This window comes from Triturus cristatus, chromosome 9, assembly GCF_964204655.1.
Source record: "Triturus cristatus chromosome 9, aTriCri1.1, whole genome shotgun sequence".
Taxonomy (NCBI): domain Eukaryota; kingdom Metazoa; phylum Chordata; class Amphibia; order Caudata; family Salamandridae; genus Triturus; species Triturus cristatus.
This window is the reverse complement of record NC_140592.1, coordinates 484,696,559-484,718,285: the sequence shown is the minus strand read 5'-3', so window position 1 is coordinate 484,718,285 and position 21,727 is coordinate 484,696,559. Positions and strand designations below refer to the sequence as shown.

Sequence of the window (21,727 nt, the reverse complement as noted above, 5' to 3'; positions counted from 1 at the left end):
CGATTGGGTGAAATTGCTTTATGACAACCCACTGGCACAGGTAGTGGTCAACGGACGGGTGTCGGCTCCCTTTGTTTTGGGTAGGGGCACCCGACAGGGATGTCCACTGTCGCCTCTTCTCTTTGCGCTTTGCTTGGAGCCCCTTGCGGAATGGTTGCGGTGGCACCCCTCGATACGTGGCCTTAGATGGACGCCGGAATACGAGGATCGTGTTTCCCTATATGTGGACGATATCCTCTTGTATCTTGCATCTCCGCGTAAATCGCTCATTGTATTGGTGGATGTGTTGAGCTCCTTTGGTCGCAACTCCGGATTGGTAATTAACTGGGCTAAGTCTTGTGTATACGTTCTCTCCGGGGAGGCCCCCCCCCTTCCGCGGGGGTGCCCTATCCAGATTGCGGAGTCGGGGTTCACGTATTTGGGTATCTTTATAACCCTGGATCCGGTGGCCCGGTATGAACGGAATCTTCTCCCACCCCCTTCAGCGCCTAAGGGCGGATGTGGCGGGTTGGCGGCGGCTGCCGCTCTCGCCGCTCGGCCGGGCAGCATTGTTCAAAATGATGTCGCTACCACGCTTTTTGTACGCCCTGCAGAACACTATGGACGTAGTGCCGGCCCGTTATTTTCGGGAGGTGGAGTGTCTCCAGCGTCGATTGTTTTGGGATGGGCGGCCGCGGATTGCTCTTGCTAAACTGACCCTACCGTGGTATGACGGGGAGGGGGTCGCCCTCCCTGACATTAAGCGATATTACTGGGCCTCCCAGTTGGCTGCCGTCAATCACGGGATGTATGGCCCTGCTTTGAACCCGGCTTTTGAGATGGACAAATTGCTACTGCCAGGCGGAGACTATAATCGAGCACTATACTCGGGGTCCCTTGATGCGCGGTTGACGGGCCCGACGCGGGTCGCGGTGCAGGTGTGGCATGCAGCAAATGCCGCGATGGGGTGGAGGGATCGCTTGACTCGGGCTACGCCATTGTACGCGTCCCAGCGTTTGGGTTGTCTGTATACTACGAAAGGCTTCGAGAGGTGGGATACGATTGGTATCAGCACGGTAGGGGATCTCTGGACGAAAGGGAAATTTAAGACGTTCGACATGCTGAAAACGGAATACCAGTTGAATGATAGGGAATACTATCGGTATGTTCAAGTTCATCATGCCTTGTGTTCCGTGTTTTCAGACGTGGCGGCTATTCCGGAGCATTCCCCGTTGGAAGACAGAGTATTGGACGGCTATGTGCCGGACAGCACCATTTCGTTGATTTATAAAAAGCTGATCAATGATCGAATGGGCTTGCTGGCCTCATTGCGGGAGACATGGATTGCAGACGGTATAGAACTGGACGACGAGGATTGGGTGTCAGCGGTGGCCTCCCCGAAAGAGGTGGCTATCCCGGCCCGATTGCGGTTCGTCCAGCTTAAGATACTGCATAGAGTGTACGTCACGGGGCCTGGCCTGATGCGTATGGGGTATTCGGTGGATGGTTTGTGTAAGCGAGGCTGTGGGCTACTGGGGACTTTTCTCCATATCTTGTGGGAGTGTCCGGAGGTGACTCGGTTTTGGTGCAGAGTGCATGCGGTGTTAGAAGAAGTCACGCATGTTGCCTTGTTGCCGGAGGCACGTAGATGCTTGCTGAATGTCTGGGAGCTGACTGATTACAATGTGACGCAGACGCAATGGGTGACTCTAGGCTATATGATAGCGAAGCGTGACATCGCACAATTGTGGGGCTCCCAGAGGCCGCCAACGGTCTCCGAGTGGAAGGAACACATGGACTGGTGTATGTTTAGAGAGAAAACGGTGTATGTGGCGAGAGGCAAGCCTGGGAAGTGGATTAAGGTGTGGGGTCCCTGGAACTCCTATCGTGGAGGCATTTGCGCCCCGCCCCAGACGCGTGAGATGGATGCCGCTCTGTCTCCCTAGCCCCCTCATTCCTGTATGCTCCTGCGACATGCGACTTTGTCGCTTCTGCCTTGCCCCCCTCCCCCCCCCCCTCTGTCTACCCGGGTTGGTTTACTCCCTCGATACGAGGAGCACATGTTTCTGCCATTAACCTCCTCTGCCTTGTGAGTTTGATGTTTTCTGTTTTTCAAAAATATGAAACCTTTCCTGTTTGTTTAGGGACTGCGGCTGTGGCGGACTGCGATAATTAGCACTTTAGTAACTCTTTTGCTGCTTCATTGATGTGCATGTTACGTCGTGCCTAGGTTTACACTGCGTTTAGCGGCCGGCCTGTTGGTTGTAGGCCCATACTTGTATCTTTTCGAAATTGTAATAAAGGTTTTTAAAAAAAAAAGAAAAAAAAAAAATATCTACACGAGCCTACTAACAAATGGGGGCCGATTCTTTCTCCACAAATATCTTCACAACTTTACCAGCTTCATAAAAACTGTGAAGCAAAAATATCCAGGAACAAATTCTGAAAAGTTGCGTATTTCACAACTAAACAAAAAAGTCCACCCCAAAAAAACATCCGAGTGATGGAATTCCCTAGTGAAAAGAGTACCAACAAAAAATTTACCAAAATGTAAAAAATGCTTACAAAATTGACCAACTTTGGTGACAATTTGTGGGAAGAAGTTAAATGTTACTTACCGCTATAGCTTATGCCCTAATTCACTTTAATGAAATGACTGGTATCTGTGTCTTACAAAAGCATGTAAATGTTTTCTTTAACAATGCAATGTCCACGTTAGCCATTTCAGACAAAAGGTCCATAATGGACTCCTTAAAAACAAAACTTAATGAGAAATTTGCTAGGCTCTGTTGCCCTATAAAGAACCCAGAGGTATATGAAGACTGGCTACACAATTTGTTATAACTATCAAATATTAATGAAATACCGCTTCTAGAGCAATATAAAAACATACATACACTCAATGATTTCCCTAAACTATTGCTTCAGCTTTTATTGCACTCCTACTAGAAGTATGGCCAACTTGCCTGTCTACTTTTTCTGTGTAAAGCAGGTATTTAAAGATTGCGACTTTCGTTTATTTGTAAGGTATTTATGCATAGTTTTACTTTTGTTTCTAAGTGTGAAAAAATAAAAAAAGGAATTATATTCAGGCTGATAACTTCATAAGAACCGAAACAATTACCAATAACTTAAATCATCACAAATGTAAAATCAAACTCTTTGATAAATAAATCAGCTAGAAACCTCTGTTTAAAATGAAAGGGAAAGAATCACTGAGTATCGTGGCAGGTCCTGCAAGGTTCCATTTCCATCACAGCGCTACTACACATTACCTACTTTGAAAAAAGGGTAGTGAGTAAAAGACATTCCACAATTCATTTATGGTTGTCCTATTTGGTTTAAGGCTATCAATTTTCCATTTGAGAGTCCAATTTACCACAAAGCACAAAGTCCCAGGACTTAGGAACTCAAAACCCCAGCACATATGAACGAAAGACCAGATTCGGGTCACACAAGACCACCTCTCAGCCTACTATACTAAATGAAGAGTCGGTCAGACAGTAGAGAATACAAACCAATATCCATTAATTAAAAGTACGCTCAAAGAGGAGCCCTGTCTGCCCAGTCACTAAGGAGTACTGCAGAGGGACTGACATCACCAAGCATAACAATACAATAAAAACACTTCAAAACCAATAAAAACACGCACACCATGGAAATTTCCAAAAAGATGCAGCTAGACAGTAAATTACTAAGGAGTAAGTTTCGATTCTGAGGCCAGGCATACACTATCTACTATTCAAGGTCACTCTGCCTGTGCCCGCCACTAGACAAGTGGGAGAAGGCTTACATCTAAAAAGGAAAGGTTTGCGCTAATAGGAACAGTGCACTCATTAGTGTGGCAGAACTCAGTTCCAAAGAAACAACCTAGAGAAGGCTGTTTTTCGGAAAAAGCAAAGAATTAGTTTCAATTACGATATAAAATGGCGCCAATACCCAAAATGGCACAGCGAATGCTAACATACGTAAAACAATGCGAAAACACAATTTCTATTCCAACACATATCAGGTTGGAAGTTGGTCTTACATGTTCATGGGTTGTGAATTGTTTTTATTCAATTGTCTTCACATCACTTGCCACTTTTTAGGGTCAAGCCTGAGTGAGAAGCATGCACTCTCGCTTGCGAGACACTAATATGTACAATAATGGGCTTGCAGCCCGCCCATTGCTTACCACTTGTTGGATTGTCACCCTTCTTGCTGCCTCCTAATTGGCCAGTATGTGACTTGACGCCACTTCCTGTTTGTGGAGCTTGGACCAAGCAAGATTTATTCACCTTAGTTAGTGTCCCTCAGCAGATTGTGCTTTAATTCAGGTACTGTTTCCACTGCCAGTGTTTCTTTATTCTCCTCCCTACTCGAACGTTTGGGTTTCTTTATGTTGTTCCTATATATATGCTGCTGTTGTCTCATAGGGAAAAAGTATTCTGCCAACATCTTTTCCCGAGGTGTAGATAGGTTATGAGTTTGTGGAGTCTACATTAGGCAGCCGGATGTGTTTAAACAGTGATGCGCACATACCAATCTTCGCGCATTCTATTTTCAAACAATACACAAAAACTGGGAAATATTTTGACAGTAAAGATATAAATTCTGATGCATACATGCTCTGTCACCTGACAACACTTATTTGATATGGCTGTAGTAACACAGATGCGGAGACCAGTGCCACACCATTGGTGCTGGAGCTAAAGGCACATGAAAAAGTGCCCACCCTGTTTGTAACGCAATGATGTTGGTTGTTTTATTCATTCTGAATCAGCAGGAAAATTGACCTCATTTATATCACTTGCCACATAGTGGGTCAGCAGAAGCGGTAGCGGTCTAGTTTCTTATTCTGCATGATTTTCTTTGAAGCTGTACCAACCACAAATCTATGCTTTTCATACTACAATCCAATCTACTTTAGACACTCCATTCTATTTCACAACACTAACCTTTGGAAACTATTTCCGGCAACACAGAGAAGCATTAGACCATTGCTGAATATAGCGCGCTCTTTTGGGGCATTATAGCAGTTTTTAAAAGTTCCCATTTTGCTCGTTTAATTTAAAAATTGTTTCACCATTGTACCTTGTTTTTATCTTGCATCTCACTGCCTCCGCCTCATACCTGCACTTAAAATTTGAAAGCACCGCGTTTGGAGCGGGCCCCTTTCCCCCACTTGCATTAGCACTGGTTCACACTGCCAGAACGGCGGACATCTTGGGTGAGGGCTGAGGATCGCTGCGGTCTAGTCGTCACAAGGACGCTAGACCGGTATTTAAGACGGGTAAATTAGGCGGCCGGTCACCTTTGGAAACTATTTCCGGCAACACAGAGAAGCATTAGACCATTGCTGAATATAGCGCGCTCTTTTGGGGCATTATAGCAGTTTTTAAAAGTTCCCATTTTGCTCGTTTAATTTAAAAATTGTTTCACCATTGTACCTTGTTTTTATCTTGCATCTCACTGCCTCCGCCTCATACCTGCACTTAAAATTTGAAAGCACCGCGTTTGGAGCGGGCCCCTTTCCCCCACTTGCATTAGCACTGGTTCACACTGCCAGAACGGCGGACATCTTGGGTGAGGGCTGAGGATCGCTGCGGTCTAGTCGTCACAAGGACGCTAGACCGGTATTTAAGACGGGTAAATTAGGCGGCCGGTCACCTTTGGAAACTATTTCCGGCAACACAGAGAAGCATTAGACCATTGCTGAATATAGCGCGCTCTTTTGGGGCATTATAGCAGTTTTTAAAAGTTCCCATTTTGCTCGTTTAATTTAAAAATTGTTTCACCATTGTACCTTGTTTTTATCTTGCATCTCACTGCCTCCGCCTCATACCTGCACTTAAAATTTGAAAGCACCGCGTTTGGAGCGGGCCCCTTTCCCCCACTTGCATTAGCACTGGTTCACACTGCCAGAACGGCGGACATCTTGGGTGAGGGCTGAGGATCGCTGCGGTCTAGTCGTCACAAGGACGCTAGACCGGTATTTAAGACTGGTAAATTAGGCGGCCGGTCACCTTTGGAAACTATTTCCGGCAACACAGAGAAGCATTAGACCATTGCTGAATATAGCGCGCTCTTTTGGGGCATTATAGCAGTTTTTAAAAGTTCCCATTTTGCTCGTTTAATTTAAAAATTGTTTCACCATTGTACCTTGTTTTTATCTTGCATCTCACTGCCTCCGCCTCATACCTGCACTTAAAATTTGAAAGCACCGCGTTTGGAGCGGGCCCCTTTCCCCCACTTGCATTAGCACTGGTTCACACTGCCAGAACGGCGGACATCTTGGGTGAGGGCTGAGGATCGCTGCGGTCTAGTCGTCACAAGGACGCTAGACCGGTACTTAAGACGGTCATGCTGACGCGCAGCGGGCACGCGCTGCGGGTTCGCCAGAGCATCGCCGGAGTCACGCCAGAGTCCAGCCCGTCTGCGCCCGTCCGCGCACGGACGGGCCCGGACAGCTGGCTACAGGCTTACTTACTCCTCAGAGGAGCTGCGCAGTCTGGATAAAGGTGAGAGGGATCCGGACTACGAAACCCTGAGGACTATCAAGACTCATGCTATATCTCGCCCTCATAAGGTCATTCCCTCAGGCCGAGGCTCTATACTGAAGATTGCTAGCTTAAATACGAGATCACTCCACTGCCATCATGTAGAGGTATATAACCTACTCCAGGACAATGACATCGATGTCCTGACCCTCTCGGAGACCTGGCTGGACGACAACTCGTTGCCTGACATCATTGCCGCTCTCCCAGGGGGCTATGATGCCATATGGCACAATCGTCCGGGAGGTGCTCGGGGGGGAGGGGTAGCTATCCTCTATAAAAAGAGCCTGTCAGTCGAGCTACTGTTATCTGAATCAGTGGATTTATCTGACTTGCTTGGGGTAAAGTTAATAATGTCTAATGCCTGCTGGGTGATTCTGTCAGTATACCGCCCACCAAAGTCTACCCCGCTTTTCTACGACCTTTTCGGACCCATCATGTCGGACCTGTGTACCCGATACACGAAAATCTTGGTGACAGGAGATTTTAATTTGCATTGGGATAACCCCCACCGGGACTTGGCCACACGACAATTGGATATTATGATGACCGCCCTGAGTTTTACACAACTTGTCGACACTCCCACACACATTAAAGGCCATATTCTTGACCTTGTGTGGACGACAGACACAAATGTCACTCTTAAAGATGTTACTCACTGCATATGGTCAGATCACCATCTAGTCTCTTGTAAGATACCCATTGATGGCCATATACATATTACATCATCAGAAACCAGGAGTACCCGTAATTGGACCGATGTTGATTTAATGGCCTTAACTAAGGTACTACTGCCATTGAATCAATCCTCAAATTTGGAACGTAGTCTGGACCAAGAATATACGGGTCTAATACAGAGCCTGGCCCAGGCCATCGACCAAATAGCGCCAGTAAAAACACAGCTGATAAGGGGTGCTGGTAAGGGGGCTCCCTGGTTCACGCCTCTATTAAGGGAACATAAAAGAAAGCTCAGAGCCTTGGAAAGGGGTTGGAGGAAAACCAAGCAAGACACAGCTAGAAGCCTCTACAAAGCCTCCCTTAATTCTTATAAAAAGCTTACCGCTCTAGCTAAAGCGGAATATTATGAGTCCCGGCTAAATAAGGCAGCCAACATTCAGAAAGAGACTTTTAAAATCCTGTCAGAGCTAAGCAAAAAATCTGACAATTCCAAGTCCCCTATAGACTGTAACTCCTTTCAGGCGTACTTTCTAGAAAAAGTGAAGGCCATTATCACGGAAATAAAGAGTGGGTTGTTAAACGGAACTGCCACAACTTCAACCTCGCATAATCTAGCTGGCTGTACTATTACAGCATTTCCAGAGCTGGATGAGTTGAGTCTGGAGAAACTGATGGGAAAAACTAAATCTGGCTCTCCAGCGGATCCGTGCCCACCCAGCGTCTTTCGTGTAGCCCGTCCTCTATTGGAGAAATGTATCATGTCTCTCCTCAATAGATCTCTGGAAACAGGGTATATACCGGTGGAATTCAAGGAGGCACGTGTAAGGCCACTGCTGAAGAAACCCGGTGCGGATCCTGCAGTGCTAAAGAACTACAGGCCTATTTCCCAACTGCCTTTCCTCTCCAAAATACTTGAACAACATGTATTAAAATCCCTGTCCCTGTATCTGGAATCTCACCACCTACTCCATGAGCGGCAGGCAGGATTTCGAGCTCATCACAGCACCGAGTTGGTGATGCTCTCGGTGCTGGATGAATTAAGAGGCATGGCTGACCATAAGAAACCGAGCGCCCTGATTCTGTTAGATCTATCAGCGGCGTTCGATACGGTCAGTCATGCCTTGCTTTTGGAGAGATTGAGAGACTTTGGGATCAAAGGTCTGGCCTTTAAGTAGTTGCAATCCTTCCTTTTGGGAAGAACGCAAAGGATACAACTGGGGGAACACACATCTGAGGTGGGGACCCTGGAATGCGGGGTGCCACAGGGCTCTGCCCTATCCCCACTGTTATTTAATATCTACCTACAACCGCTGATTGCATCACTGGCCAGTAGGGGCTGCAGAGTCTTTAACTACGCGGACGACACTCAGCTGTTGCTGAGTGTCGATAATTCAAGTACCGCACAACTCAATGCCCAGAACATATTGAGGTACACTGTGCAATGGATGACTGGAAACCTATTAAAGATCAATCCAGACAAGACCGAGGAATCGGTGATTCCTTCTACCGCCTCACCCTGGAGTGACCTCTATTGGCCAGCTGAGTTGGGCCCTGCTCCAAAACCAAGCATGAACGTAAAGAGTTTGGGGATCAAACTGGATTGCGACTTGTCAATGGCCAGTCAAATTTCATCTGTGGTGGGGAGCTGTACAAACATCATCCGACAGCTACGAAAGTTAACCCCGGTCCTCTCCCAGTCAATGATGCGCTCAATTGTAGCAGCAACTGTCATCTCAAGGATAGACTACGGAAACGCTCTCTACCTTGGCCTACCCAAAACTCTTACTAACAGGCTGCAGGTCGTGATGAATGATGCTGCACGACTAATTTTTAGACTCCCAAGGAGAACTAAGGCCTCTCCCCTGTTACACAGCTTGCATTGGCTCCCCATTAAAGAGCGCGTGGAATTCAAAAACTTATGCACAGTCCATAAGGCAATCTATGGTCAGGCACCAGCTTACATCACTGAGCGTCTGGCGGTGTACAGTCCAGTGAGAACACTTAGATCCTCAGACTCTCAGCTTTTGGTCTGCCCCCGTTACAAACTTGTAACTAAGGGAGGAAGAGCCTTCTCTGTATTAGTCCCTCAGCTATGGAACACACTGCCTGAGGTGATGCGCAGGGAGGGGAATCTTCTGCGATTTAGAAGGACGCTAAAAACATTGCTGTTTAAAAGAACCCTGGGAGTAAATTAGATCAAAAAGTGCCTCTCATTCTGTGTTTGCCGAGTTTGTCGTCTGTCACCATCGATTTCCGCGCGCCTAGAGACCTGTAGGTGATTGGGCGCGATATAAATCCAAAATAACAATAACAATAACAATAACCCTTAGCCATGCTGAGCAGCAGCCACACTGGTGTACAGCATGGATTAAACACATTGCCAAAGCCAATAGCTCTCGCATAGGTGAGACCTATTGGCTTTGCCAGTGCTTGTTCACCTTGGACCTGTTGCGAGTTGAAAAAAATCCAGTGCTTAGTGTAGATATTCTTCTCTATTATGTTCAACTGGTCTACAGTATCTAGGTTTCAACGATGGTTTTATAGACCCTTTGTTTAACAAAGTCGAAATTACCTATTGAGCAGGCCTTTTTTCTTGCTCACATGCACCATGTATACACCACATTCTCCTACGTTATGTACCTCTCTATATGTAGATGTATACCTTCTATTAAGATTCATGATGCTTTCCTGATTCACATACAAATGAAGTCCTCAATGAAAATTCGTTTTGCTCGTATTTCAACAATGGAAGCATGAATGTGAAATATTTTTCAGTAGGACTATTGAATCATTGTTGAAAATCAGAACTAAAAATGTTAACTCGAATTCCTGCTACTTGAAAAAAATCTAACTCATTGTTTCCAGTAATACTGATCAAATTACAGCTAATCTTGGATTCACTGCTGCCCCTCACTGTTGCACATGCCCTTTTGAATTCGACCAATCAGGAGAAGTGCAGTGCACGTATTTTCTTTTTCAGAACATTTTAAAAATGTTACATTTTACAAGATTAGTTTGCGCAATGATGAATTGTATTGAAAATGTATGGACGTTTTGCTAGTAATTTGCTAATACTATTGTACTTCTTTCCATTTTTAAAACGTTTTATTATAACTAATAGAAAAGCTAAATATTCTGCGGATTCATTTTAAAAAACATTAATTTATGCCAATTTTATGCTGGTTAACGACACCCCTCGTACACAAACCTGCTGAGCATGAAACTAATTCTCTATGTGGTCACCAGATGTGGTGTGATATGCACGCCCGTCTATGTGTTTGTAATAGTGTTAGTATGTGTATAGGCCTTCATTTAATAGGAGTGGTCTATATTGCTTGTTTACGGTGCCTGAAGATGTTTAAATTAGCATAAATTTGCATTGTGACTTAAAATAAGGCCTTTTAAGGAGTGTGTTCATTTAAAACGAGTTTTTGCTTTTGTTGAGTCTACAGAATAATGTTGCCCTGTTTGTGTATGCAACTTGCTACATTCCCTATGCTTCACATTGCTTGGTTTCAAGCGTAACATTTCACTACTTAATGGAGGCAGATAATTTCCTGCAGAAGGAACTTGCTAGGACTAGGCCTGGGCAAAAATTTCGTTCCGTTCGCGGAAATTGCGATAATTTGACATTTTTGCGTTCCGCGGAGAGCGCGAAAATGTCAAAAATTCCGGTTTCCGCAGCTTGGCGATAATTTGTTTCTTGCTCGCGCTGTAAAATGATACATTCTCGCGCGCGCGCGATCGCCTTACCTGAATCCCTGCGTTCGCCGACAAGTTTTCTTGATCCGGTCGCGTTCTCCATGAGATGTTGTATTGTTTTTAGCCATTTGCGCTGTCTCGCGACAGTTCGCGCCCGCAGTGACGTCATGCGTCGCGCGATCACGTCTTTCTTCTCGCGATCATGCACCGCGAGAACAACTCAAAACAAGATGGCCGCGCCCGCAAGCAACCACATGGGTAAGTTGGCGACCCGCAACCATGCAGAAAATCTCGCGAACATGCCGGAAAAAAACTTCCGCATCTTCGCGATATTTCTGCTTGTTTGCGATAATTTTAAACATTCTCGCGATAATTTGCGAAGGTTAATTCCGCAAATTCCGCCCACCCCTAGCTAGGACTCCAGTTTCCGCACTAATGGGTTTCAAATGGGACATAAATGACTGGCTGCTTCTGATGAAAGTATTGTGTCCCGAGTGAGAGCTGCCCACACCAGTTCAATGGAGGTGCTATGGCAAACAGGTTTATAGGCGTTCGTTAAGTAAGGAGAGCGAGTGAGAGAATGAATGTATGTGGGAGATATTGCTCAGCAACAAGGGAGCATCATAACATCATGCCCTAAGGCAGCTAGGGAGTTTTCATCTAATTGGTAAGAGATATGTGCTGAATCATGTTTGGGGATCATATTCTTATCATATTAATTATTGTAGAGCTATCTGTTGCTGGAGTACTAATCCTAATACATATAACATATCAGCATAGCAGATGATAAAAAAATTATATAAATTCCAAAGTTTTAGTATATGGTGATTCAAAAAGTCCAGGGTACGGTTACTCATTTTCAATCTCCAAGAATTTCTTTGGCATGTTTGTTGGATTCCTAAAACCCACATATTCCTTTGAGTATAGCCTAAAAGATTGGTAGGGAGTACCTCCGTTTTCTTTTTATCTAAAAGGTCAAAGCTATGCACATGCCTCTGGGGACTAAGTACAGCTACTAGGCGTAGCTATTAAAAAGACTGGGGTCATAATGAACAGGTTACCTACCTCGAATAGAGCGCTTTTTGGTGGCTACTCTAATCGCAGATTCTTCACCTTGACAATACCCCCAGGAGCCAGACTACATCCTGAGACTTTTCTCGGCACTGCTTCCAGGCATCGTTGGGTGTTGTCGGGCAGCTTCACGTTAGCTTGCAATGCCCCAGAAGAATTGCTGAAGCAAACCTAGGCACCACTCCTCTGTGCCGATTTCAATTTCTTTCTCGACTGTCGATCTCAATGAACAAAAAAAAGGTAATGGGATAAATGCTGGCAACTTGTCTAATCACTGGCAACTGCTCCGAGTAACATTTCATCCCATCGTTCTTTTGCCCACCATGCCACCTCAGTTTCGACCCAGCAACATGCAATTGAGTCTTGACCCTGCTCAAACAGGAACAGTCCAGCCCGAACTGCTAGGTCAGGTCCGCCCCAGCACCAGAACACAAGTAACCTAAGCCCGTTTTGCCTGAACTCAGGCTCTTCAGTAGGGTTAAGCATGTTTCCAGTGGAAGTGATTCATTCATAGTGTATTGTATTGTATGGGATGGGCATCTGGAAGCGAATTTTGGGCATTTTGCATTTTCAGGGGTGGCGAACAGATTTATTTACAGGATACCCCAGCACTGGAAATACCTGTGTAGGAATCACAAGTGGAGTTCCTGAGGGGGTGGTATGCAGGAGCTTAGTGGTGATGAGGGAGGGGATGCAGGTGCTGTTGGAGAAGACTTTTTGTACCCTTATTTCTGGGTCGCTTTGGTACCGGCACACGAAAGAAAGGCTTCAAAGGTGGTTTACTCTCGAAGTGGAGTCTCCTCTTGTGGGGAAGTGTTGCTAATGGCTTGCCGAAAATTTCCAGGTGAATAAAGAAATACTTCTGCTCGCCTTGAGCTAATCATGAAACCGTGGGACCTGAGATTCCTTGCATCTTACTGCCCACAGGGGTTGTAGTGTCGACGGGACCTTGGGCTCTAGATTTGTCGGTGCTTGGGCTTTAGATTTGTGGGTGCCTCCGGCGTTATACTGGCTTGCGAGCGAGAATGCTCAACATCCTTGGTGCATGTTGGGTTCAAGGAATTTTCTTGGATGGTTTCCTGGTTAACTCCAAAGCCTTGTCCCAGTGCTGGCTAGAGCCCAAAGGTGGTGGGGCCCATGTCGGAGGTGGTGATTTGTGCCCATGCTTGGGTTCAATGTCAGACTGCTGTGGGATCAGTGCTCTACCATAAGGACCCATTTGTGGTTATAGACATAAGTCTCAAGGAAGGATGTACTTTTGGTCCTAGGCGTGATCTTCATACAAGCGCCGCTGGTCCTTGGTGCTGGCTTGATGCACTGTACCTCTTTGTGGTCTGATGGATCCTAAGAGCCCAATTTGGGACTGAGTCACCTGCACTGCTGGTATTCCTGATAGGCCAGCCTCTTCACCCTCGTCAGCGCCAAATTAGTCTTTCTCCTGAAGATTTTTGAAATATCAGAAAAGGCCTGCTGGTGCATCTCGCGAATAGCCTAGCGCTCATCCCGTCAATAACTTCAGTTTATCTTAAAACAGAAAGCAAAGCAGAAGTCACAGGAGACATCATCGTGTTAGGGGGGGAAGAAAAGTTGCCGACGTTGTGATGATCCAATCACAAATTTCTGGAACTGCACAAGGGACTATGCTGGAAAGGCATCCATTCGATCTCCTCCTTCTGATCTGCATTTTCTGGTGTTGAAGGCCAAAGAAGAGCACACTGTTTGTGATGGGCACAGGGAAGCATGCAGCATTGAATGCTGGCATTCTGTACCTTAGAAGGAGGCACAGCAAAAGGTAATCAAAATAGGACTGCTTACCCCCAATGCACCGGTATTGACAAACTAACCATTTGGGCCTGAGAAACATGTTCGAGAGATGATGAAAAAAAATAAAAATCACATGGGTTTGGTGTCCGTGTATATTCGTCACCAAGGGAGGAGGCACAGCACATCTTGCGGCTTGAAATACTTTAAAAAAAGAAACAAATAAACTTGGAAATGTCTGAACCCAACACTAGTTGACAGGAATATGCAGATCATCTAAATGTACAGCCACAAAAGCTACGAACAGAATGTTACTCGACTAGGTATTGTGCATATTATGAATACACCCTAGATGATTTCAAAAAAAGAATTCTAAATTATTCAGAGCAAGGTACAGGGCTGCTGTATGGTTGTGAAAGAGAAGGAATTGTTTGCTAAACCATTAGTTAGGCCTATGTTCTCACTAACGGCCTCATGTCCTAAGAATCACTTCACAAAAAGTAGTCACAAATTGAACAATGACTTTCTGCATATCAGTTCTGATTTTGTGGACCACCCTTATGTACAAATAGGGCGCTTCACAAAATACCGAAATGCACGGGGTCAAAGAATGACCTGCCTAAAGAATATTCATTAGGCAGTCACAATTTGTGACCCCATGCGATTGGCCACAATCAGACAGATGGTGGGCTGTAAGACTCAGCAGTCTACCATGTCTGTGATTTAAGTTTAAATAAAAAATGTTTTAATACGCAGACTATTTTTCTTAAAGAAAACAGGGCTGGATTTTTAAAAGCACTGCCTACTCTCCTTGAAACTTTCTTTGAATTCACAAACGGAAAGGGCCACAAGTGCGACCCATTTCCCTTCACAAATCAGTTCCAAACAAAACTTGCTGGATGGTAACTTTTCAATGTTTTGCAACAGGGCTACTGATTGCAAAACATGGATAGATCAGGGTCAGCATCGCTATTTGGAAAGAACGCTCAAAACGCACCCTTTCCAAATCGTGATTCTGAAACCATTTCTAAACCTATTTAGTATTTTAGTAAGTTTAGATCATTTAAATAAAAAATAAAGGTTTTGGAATTTGCAAACCCTCCGATTTTCCGAATTTAAGGGTTTGTGAATGCTAAAACCATTTCATACATGAGGCCTGAATTCTTGTAATATAGTGCCATATCTGGAGTGGGTTACAAGTACATTTAAATGAGCCTTGAAGCTGGGGCTGGCTACTCAGACATAACTTTTCAAAAGAGCCGCGGTACGGTTGATCATGCATGCTTCTACCTGTTATTGTAATTCCATTTCTAGGCAATCTGCAATGCGCTTTCATTTTTCTGCACTTTAGGGTCGAGCCTGCTTGAGCCATGCACTAGCTATTGTTTACAAAAAGTGCTTACGGCCTGCCAATGCTTCCTATTCGCTGAGTTGAGTGTTGCTTCTTCTTTGGTGCTGCCTTATTGGACAGAGCAGGGCAAGCATCACTTCCTGTAGCTTCTCTGGCGCATGGACCAAGCACAGACTGATTCTGCTTAATTAGGGTCTCTCCGCTGCTCGAGCTACGATTAAGGTACTTGCTTTTATTACTTTTCTGCCCCTGTAGATTATATGCCCTCCAATCAACCACTTCTGTGTTGCTGCCCCCCGTCATCTCTACACTGCGTGTGCTGTGATGGAGGATTTCTCTTCTTGTTGATTGGCTGTGCCTCCTCCCCTGTTGTTGGAAGGAAGCACCATCCTGATGCTCCAGCATTAGAAACCCTTCCCCCGCAGGCGGCTTCTGGCCATGAGTGTGACCTTGCACTCTATAAACTTCTACCTGACTGAGAGCAGGCAACTCCTTTCAGAACCAACAAGTCTCCATAAGTTTCTCTTGAGCGAATTACAGGGCTGACAGTCTAATTCCTAACAAAACAGTGCGCTCTGCCATAAGTACACTATCCTGAGTAAGGAAGGAACCTCACAAGGTTCTTTCAGCAGGAGTGATCGGCACCAGAGCATGACTATCAGTTAGTCCTGCAGATCCAGGTGTACACCCCTAAGTACGTGGAAAACTTCCCAGACATGTAGGGGAGGTGCTCAAACATTGTCCTTACTACCATGTCTCTGACGGAAGTTCTTAAAATCTGCCTCTGGTGTTTGAGTAATGAACTACATTATATTGATAAATAAATTCATTTTTTTAAAAGCATTGGCAAAACCAATCGTTTTTCCAATGCAAGAGTTATTGAATTTGGCGCTGTGAATGTCTTTTTGGCCATTTGTGCAGCGGCACAGCTGCTTTGCAGTATGGCTGAAAGTTATGAAAAAATAGAGCTGGGCTGCATTATAGCACTATGACAAAAGCGCTAGGACTCAGCCAGAACTGGCTTTGTTATACCACTTTTTAGGTCGAGCCTGTAACAGCGCACATGCGCTGTTCTGGCGAAGACTTCATGTAGGGGCTTCGGAAACTAACCTAAGAATCGCACACGCTTGTGCGTGTGCTTTTTGTTTTGGCTCATGCTATTGGCCTTTGCGTGCGTCTTTTTAACAAAGACAGCACGCAATTGGCCAAAGGCGGGCGCATTGCTCAGCCCATGGCCTATTGGTGTCGGTTACCCGCAGGCCAGACATCTGTTTGCAATTATCGTGCACAGAGGCGTGCGCGATGATAGGAAACCGATGTCTTGGTGTGGCACTATCGCACGCATCACTCGTTTAAAAAGTTATCGCCTACTTCCTTGTTCTTTTAGCGCGCTCCTGGTCACGGTCGCTTCCCATTAGGGCTAGATGCTCAATCCTCTGGCAGGATCCCCTCAGATCATGTCATTCTCCCCCCCCCCCACCCCCCAACGCGCACACGACTCCGGAGTCTTCCATATCTCACAGGTTAGCATCATCTTTGGGCTGAAGGGCCCCACTGAAGCATTGAGTGGCCCTGAAGTGCTCCACGCCCGTGTTTACTCATACGTGTCGTCCCCTTTTCACGCTGTCTGACTGGCACCTACTTGTCACATCTCTCCCAATCCCCAGCCACTGTCTCCCGCCCATGTAACCATCTCGGTCTCCATCTTAGGCGCGCCGGGCCCCACTGAAGGATTGAGGGCCTCTGAAGACCCCACCACCCGCTCCACGCCCGTGTTTTCTCATCCGTGTCTCCCCCTTTTCACACTGACTGGAACCTACTTGTCACATCTCCCTCCAATAGCCAGGTGCTGTCTCCCGCCCGTGTGACCGTCTATCTCTCTCCCTCTCCCTCCATTTTAGGTGCTACGTGGCCCGCTGCTCCCGGTGCGGCCGGCACATCCTCTCCACGGACTGGGTGCGGAGGCCGAATGGGAACGTCTACCACCTGGCCTGCTTCGCCTGCTTCTCCTGCAAGTGGCAGCTCTCCATCGGGGAGGAGTTCGCACTGGTGGAGGAGAAGGTGCTGTGCAGGGGGCACTACGACTGCATGCTGGACAACCTCAAGAGGGCCGTCGAGAACGGTAAGCGGCCGCTCTGGCTATGTAAACTGCACAGACCAAACTACCCGCCGTGTTTCCTGCGAGCATTCATTGGGGTGTGGGCTCACGGTGCTGCTCTTTGCCGTTGCAGGCGGCAGGGTGAGCGTGGAGGGAGCCCTGTTAACGGAGCACGGCGTGAACCAGCCCAAGCCCGCCAAGAGGGCCCGCACCAGCTTCACCGCAGACCAACTCCAGGTAGAACCAAGCGCTTAGAGGCCTTTGCCGGACCATGGATAGCGTCCACAAATGTCCCCACCAGCGCCCTGCAGGGTCGTGGTGCACGCATTTACTTAGTGCTGTGTCTGCAGGGCTGCCCCGGGCCCACGAAGGGACCCCTTCTAAGAGGGCGGCCCCCCCCTTAGTGCCACAGGATGGCACACAAGTCAGCCTCCTAGTGCTGGGGACCCTCGAGCGTCCCCCATGCCCGTGTCACTTCCAGGCAGGAGGGGGCGGGGGGGGAGGTACTTATACCTGTCCCGCCCACTGCTCGCCCTCTTTTTCAGGCTGCCTGACGCCGTTTGGCGTGCCTGTCGTGGCGGGTCCGGAGCCGCTGCAGCAATTTGCAGTGAGTTTGGCCCCAGCTCCCCGTTAACCCTGTGCAGGACAGGATGACCTTCCCCCCCGGACCAAGCGCAGCCTGGTCACGGAGCTGGTCACAACCCTGGTGGTTTCCCGTACGGGGGAGGGGGGGGGACTAGGCCTCCTCCGGATCTGGGTAGTTTGGCTATGCCTCTGCGCAGGAGGCATGCAGGGTTGGCCACATTAGTGTGGGGACCCTGCCAGAGGCATGAGGGGGTCGAACGCCTACCCCGACACGGGCCGGTGAGGGTTCGCGGGCGCCCACGGGTGCTTCGGGCGCATTAGGGGGAGAGTTATCGCGAGCCAGCATGGGTATTTATATAATACCTGTCAGGGGGTGTTACTCTACCCGTCTCAGTGCAGAGCGCGGATGGGGTTCTGTCCTTACTCAGACCGCTCCATAAGGTACAAAGGTAGTCGGTACCTCGGCTGCCGAGTGTCAGCTTTAGGGGGCTGGCGGGTGCGGGTATCACCTCTGCTTTTCGCGGGTGTCAGGCCTCTGTGTGGAGGGTGTAGAGCTTTTCACCACTTGCTCCGAGGCGAGCTCAATCCAGACTCCTGGGGTCTTGTTGCTGCGCGGTGGGGAGGGGGCGGTGAGCGTCGCGTGGCCCTCTCTTCATGGTCATTCCTGGGTGAGTCGAACTAGGGCCTCGGCCCGCGTGGGCCGGATGAAGAGTGGTGGGGGGAGAACAGCGGGCGCCACCGTGCTTCTCCTCCGCTGTTCTTTTCCTTAGTTACAGTCTGTGCGCTAGACCGGCTCCCGGAGCCAGCGGACGTAAAATGTGCAGATCCCACAAGTGAGGGGGGGCTTGGGTTGCGCTGCTCCCCCCGCTGTTCATTTCACTGCCCACAAACAGCCAAACAAACGACCCATACGTTGGTCAATATACAGCAAACTAAAACAACTTCATAGGTATTTGGCTGAATAAACAGCTCACATTATGTGTGGTTTCTGGATAGATTAGTCCGCGGACAGATTCGTTGGGTTCTTCTCTGCGCCATCTCCACTTCAACCGGAGTTTGGGTTTTGTGGCGAGTCAAGGGGGGGCTGCTGGGCCTGTTCGCTATGCGCAAGGTAAAGGAGTATCTCTGTTGGAGTCTGCGCACATCTCCGCCGCAGCTGAAAGAATTCTCGGTTTGTCCTGGCTACTCGGACCGCATGGGTTATCATGGGTCACTCAATGCTTGGGGGATTCCGGTGGTCTTGGTTTTCTTGTTTTGAAGTGGTTTAGTCTGCGCATGTGTGGAATTGGGTGGTGCATGGTGCCTATGCGTGTAGGTTCACGCCAATTCCCAGCTCTAAGTTAAGTCACGTTCGGTTTCGGGCACTTTGAGATTCGCCTGGCGGCGACTTTGAAGTGTAAGTGGATTCCCCCTTTGACTGCACCTTTTCTTGGGTTTGTTCAGCGTGTAGCTGTCCCACAGGATTTTCTGCGCGTGGAGGATGCGCATGAGGTGATGGCATGGGGGAGCATCCGAGTCTCGAGCCTGGAGGGCAGGTTCGAGCCTCCCGTCGGCTCGGTGTCCTGTGCTTTAGGTGGACTTACTCCTAGGTTCAGCTGTATAGGGCTGAAAAACCCGTTTGTTTCTGGTAGCATCGGAGGCAGTGAAGGAGGCCGATATTGGTTTTCCACCTTGGCTTCACTGGGGAAGCCCTGAGAGAGAAGAGTCCTTCTGCGGCCAAGTTCTTTTGTAAGTGTCACGTTGAGCGGTTGTTTTGCGGGGACGGTGGATTAGGCTCGCCCGGTGTTTTCTCGGTAGTGGCTGTATTCTGCAGTGCTCTTCCAAGGTGGCGTTGGGACTAAGACAGGATTTGCCGCTTACATACCTGTGCCCCAGTCCTCCAATCTTGGTTGACCTTTGGGTGAATTGTCCAAGGCCTGCGGTGTCGATGGTGTCCATGGTACTATCTGGGGTCGGCTCTTGCGAGGGGGTGGCTCGTGGCACCGACTGGTGCACGGGCTCCCGCAAGTGCCTGGTTGCACATTTAAAAAAATGTTTGTTTTTTAAATCTGCCTTCGAGGGAACTTGAAAGACTCGTTTTATATGTCCAGTCTCATCGTTTCAGAACTGAAGCATTTGCAATATTATATACAAGCCATAGTTGTTGCCTATTTACCTTATGCAACTAACAACCATTGATATAGCCAATGGTCCTGACTTGTTGTCCGTGCTTGAAATGGAAAAATAAAAGTGCAGGTACTCTGTAGCAGAGTACCTGCTTGTTTCTGAGAAGTGCCGGTACTCTCCAATTAAAGGTATTGCATTTCTCTTGAGAAGTGCCGGTACTCTCCTCCTCAATTTAAAAAAGTGCCGGTACTCCGTACCAGACAGTACCAGCCCATTTAAACCACTTGTTGTAGGTGTAATGTTAGGTGTTTATATATCAAGGCAATGGCAGAAGCAGCATAGTGTCGGGCGGCACACTATGCTAAGCACAGAATTTTAGCATACATGTTTTAAGCAGTTTATCATAACCTTTATTGCACTGTCTGCGATTGTATGCAACCTGAGATCGGAAGCGAAAACACATTTACAGCGTTTTCAGTTTGGAATTTATCAAGCCTATTTGGAGTGAGAGTAGGGATGTGTTAGCCAGCGTTTTGAGCATGCTCATGGGCCTCCCAGTTTAGTGTTAGGGACGGCGGACTGCTGTTTTGTGCTTTTGGGATGCGCAGGGCGGCACGTTTACACCTCCGTAGGTCCACCCGCTGTGCCCGTTTAGAGTAATTAGCAGGTTTGTCCATTGGTCGCGTCTCACCTGGGTGACTGGAGGTCATCGCTCTCTGGTACTCGCAGGGGGTTGGGCCCCCCACCCCAAATGGTCACTCTGCTGTTTTCAGTGAATGTCTCGGAGGTGCATGAAAGATTGTGGCTGGTCTATCATTCCAATGTCCGTCAGTGGTTCCGGTTAGGAAGATGGGATGCTAGGGTGCGCAGTAAAGACAGGAGCAAGTTATGGTCATAGAGTAGCATACAAGTGTGAGAGAGAGAACAAGTATATGTTGCAAATTAGTACAACACCGTGTTCATAGCCCCCTTCACCAGAGTTGATCAGGTACGGGTTTGGGGACACTTATAGGAGTACAGCCATGTTGGGGCCACTGGGTGTCATTGGCCCCCAGTAACTTTCTCCCTCGGCTTGTGACTTATATCGTACTATGGATTACTTTCAGAGTTCGATTGTATGTATGTACTAGTGGCTGATGCATATTTACAAATTGTAAATTTCACTCAAGCATATGATACTACCATGCTAGGTGTAGCTATCCACCCTGTAGGGGCATTTTTTGATTAAGTGGGGGTGCACCTGTCAAGAGTGAACAGGGACCTTGTACCTGGGAGAGGCCTGGGAATCAGCAGGATGTAGGTAAAGATGCCTACCTTGGTGGGGGGCCCTGGGGTGACGGTGGCCACACCCAGTGCTGTGGCGGAGTTACAGGGCGATCCAGAGGCTGTAAGGTACAGAAGGGTACCCTCTGCAGGAGCACAGTAAGGGTGCACTAAAGCCAAATATCCCCAGGGAGGTCCTCTGGAGGAGCGACGGTGCCCCGTTAGTCCTACGGGCGGTTGTGGACCTGAGCAACCAGGGGTTGCCTGCAACGCTCCACCCCCCTTAGCTGGAGGGGGCGTGAGTAAGTGGGTGGACTGGCGGTCCACCGGTGGGAGGAGCTAACCCCTCCCCCAAATTTACCAAACACCGATTGGCTAGGGCCACGGTGTAATCTGGCTCATCAGGCGGACAGGCGGCGAGGGGCTGCCTGCCCTAGGATTGCCCGTAAGATAACCCACCATGTTGGCATATTTGTTATGCAACTAAACCTGCAGCAATTTTCTCCACTAAGAATGTGTCTTGTCTGATTATTTCTCCATTTTGTTGCTGTGGGAGGGTTGGGGAGTGTTGCCGATATTGTCACTAATAAATTC

General features: G+C 47.8%; 1 protein-coding gene and 1 long non-coding RNA gene across 5 annotated transcripts in view; one reads left to right on the top strand and one right to left on the bottom strand.

The window, feature by feature from the left end:
* The window catches only part of DPP3 (dipeptidyl peptidase 3), a 533,904-nt gene that overhangs the window by 276,622 nt on the left and 235,555 nt on the right, over nucleotides 1–21,727 (bottom strand). The gene's annotated exons all lie outside the window — the stretch shown is intronic.
* The window catches only part of LOC146798177 (uncharacterized), a 159,390-nt gene continuing 152,904 nt past the window's right edge, over nucleotides 15,242–21,727 (top strand). The window contains exons 1-2 of the long non-coding RNA XR_014968632.1: nucleotides 15,242–15,303; nucleotides 16,983–17,203. This is a non-coding gene — a long non-coding RNA (uncharacterized LOC146798177). The remainder of the gene's footprint in view (nucleotides 15,304–16,982; nucleotides 17,204–21,727) is intronic.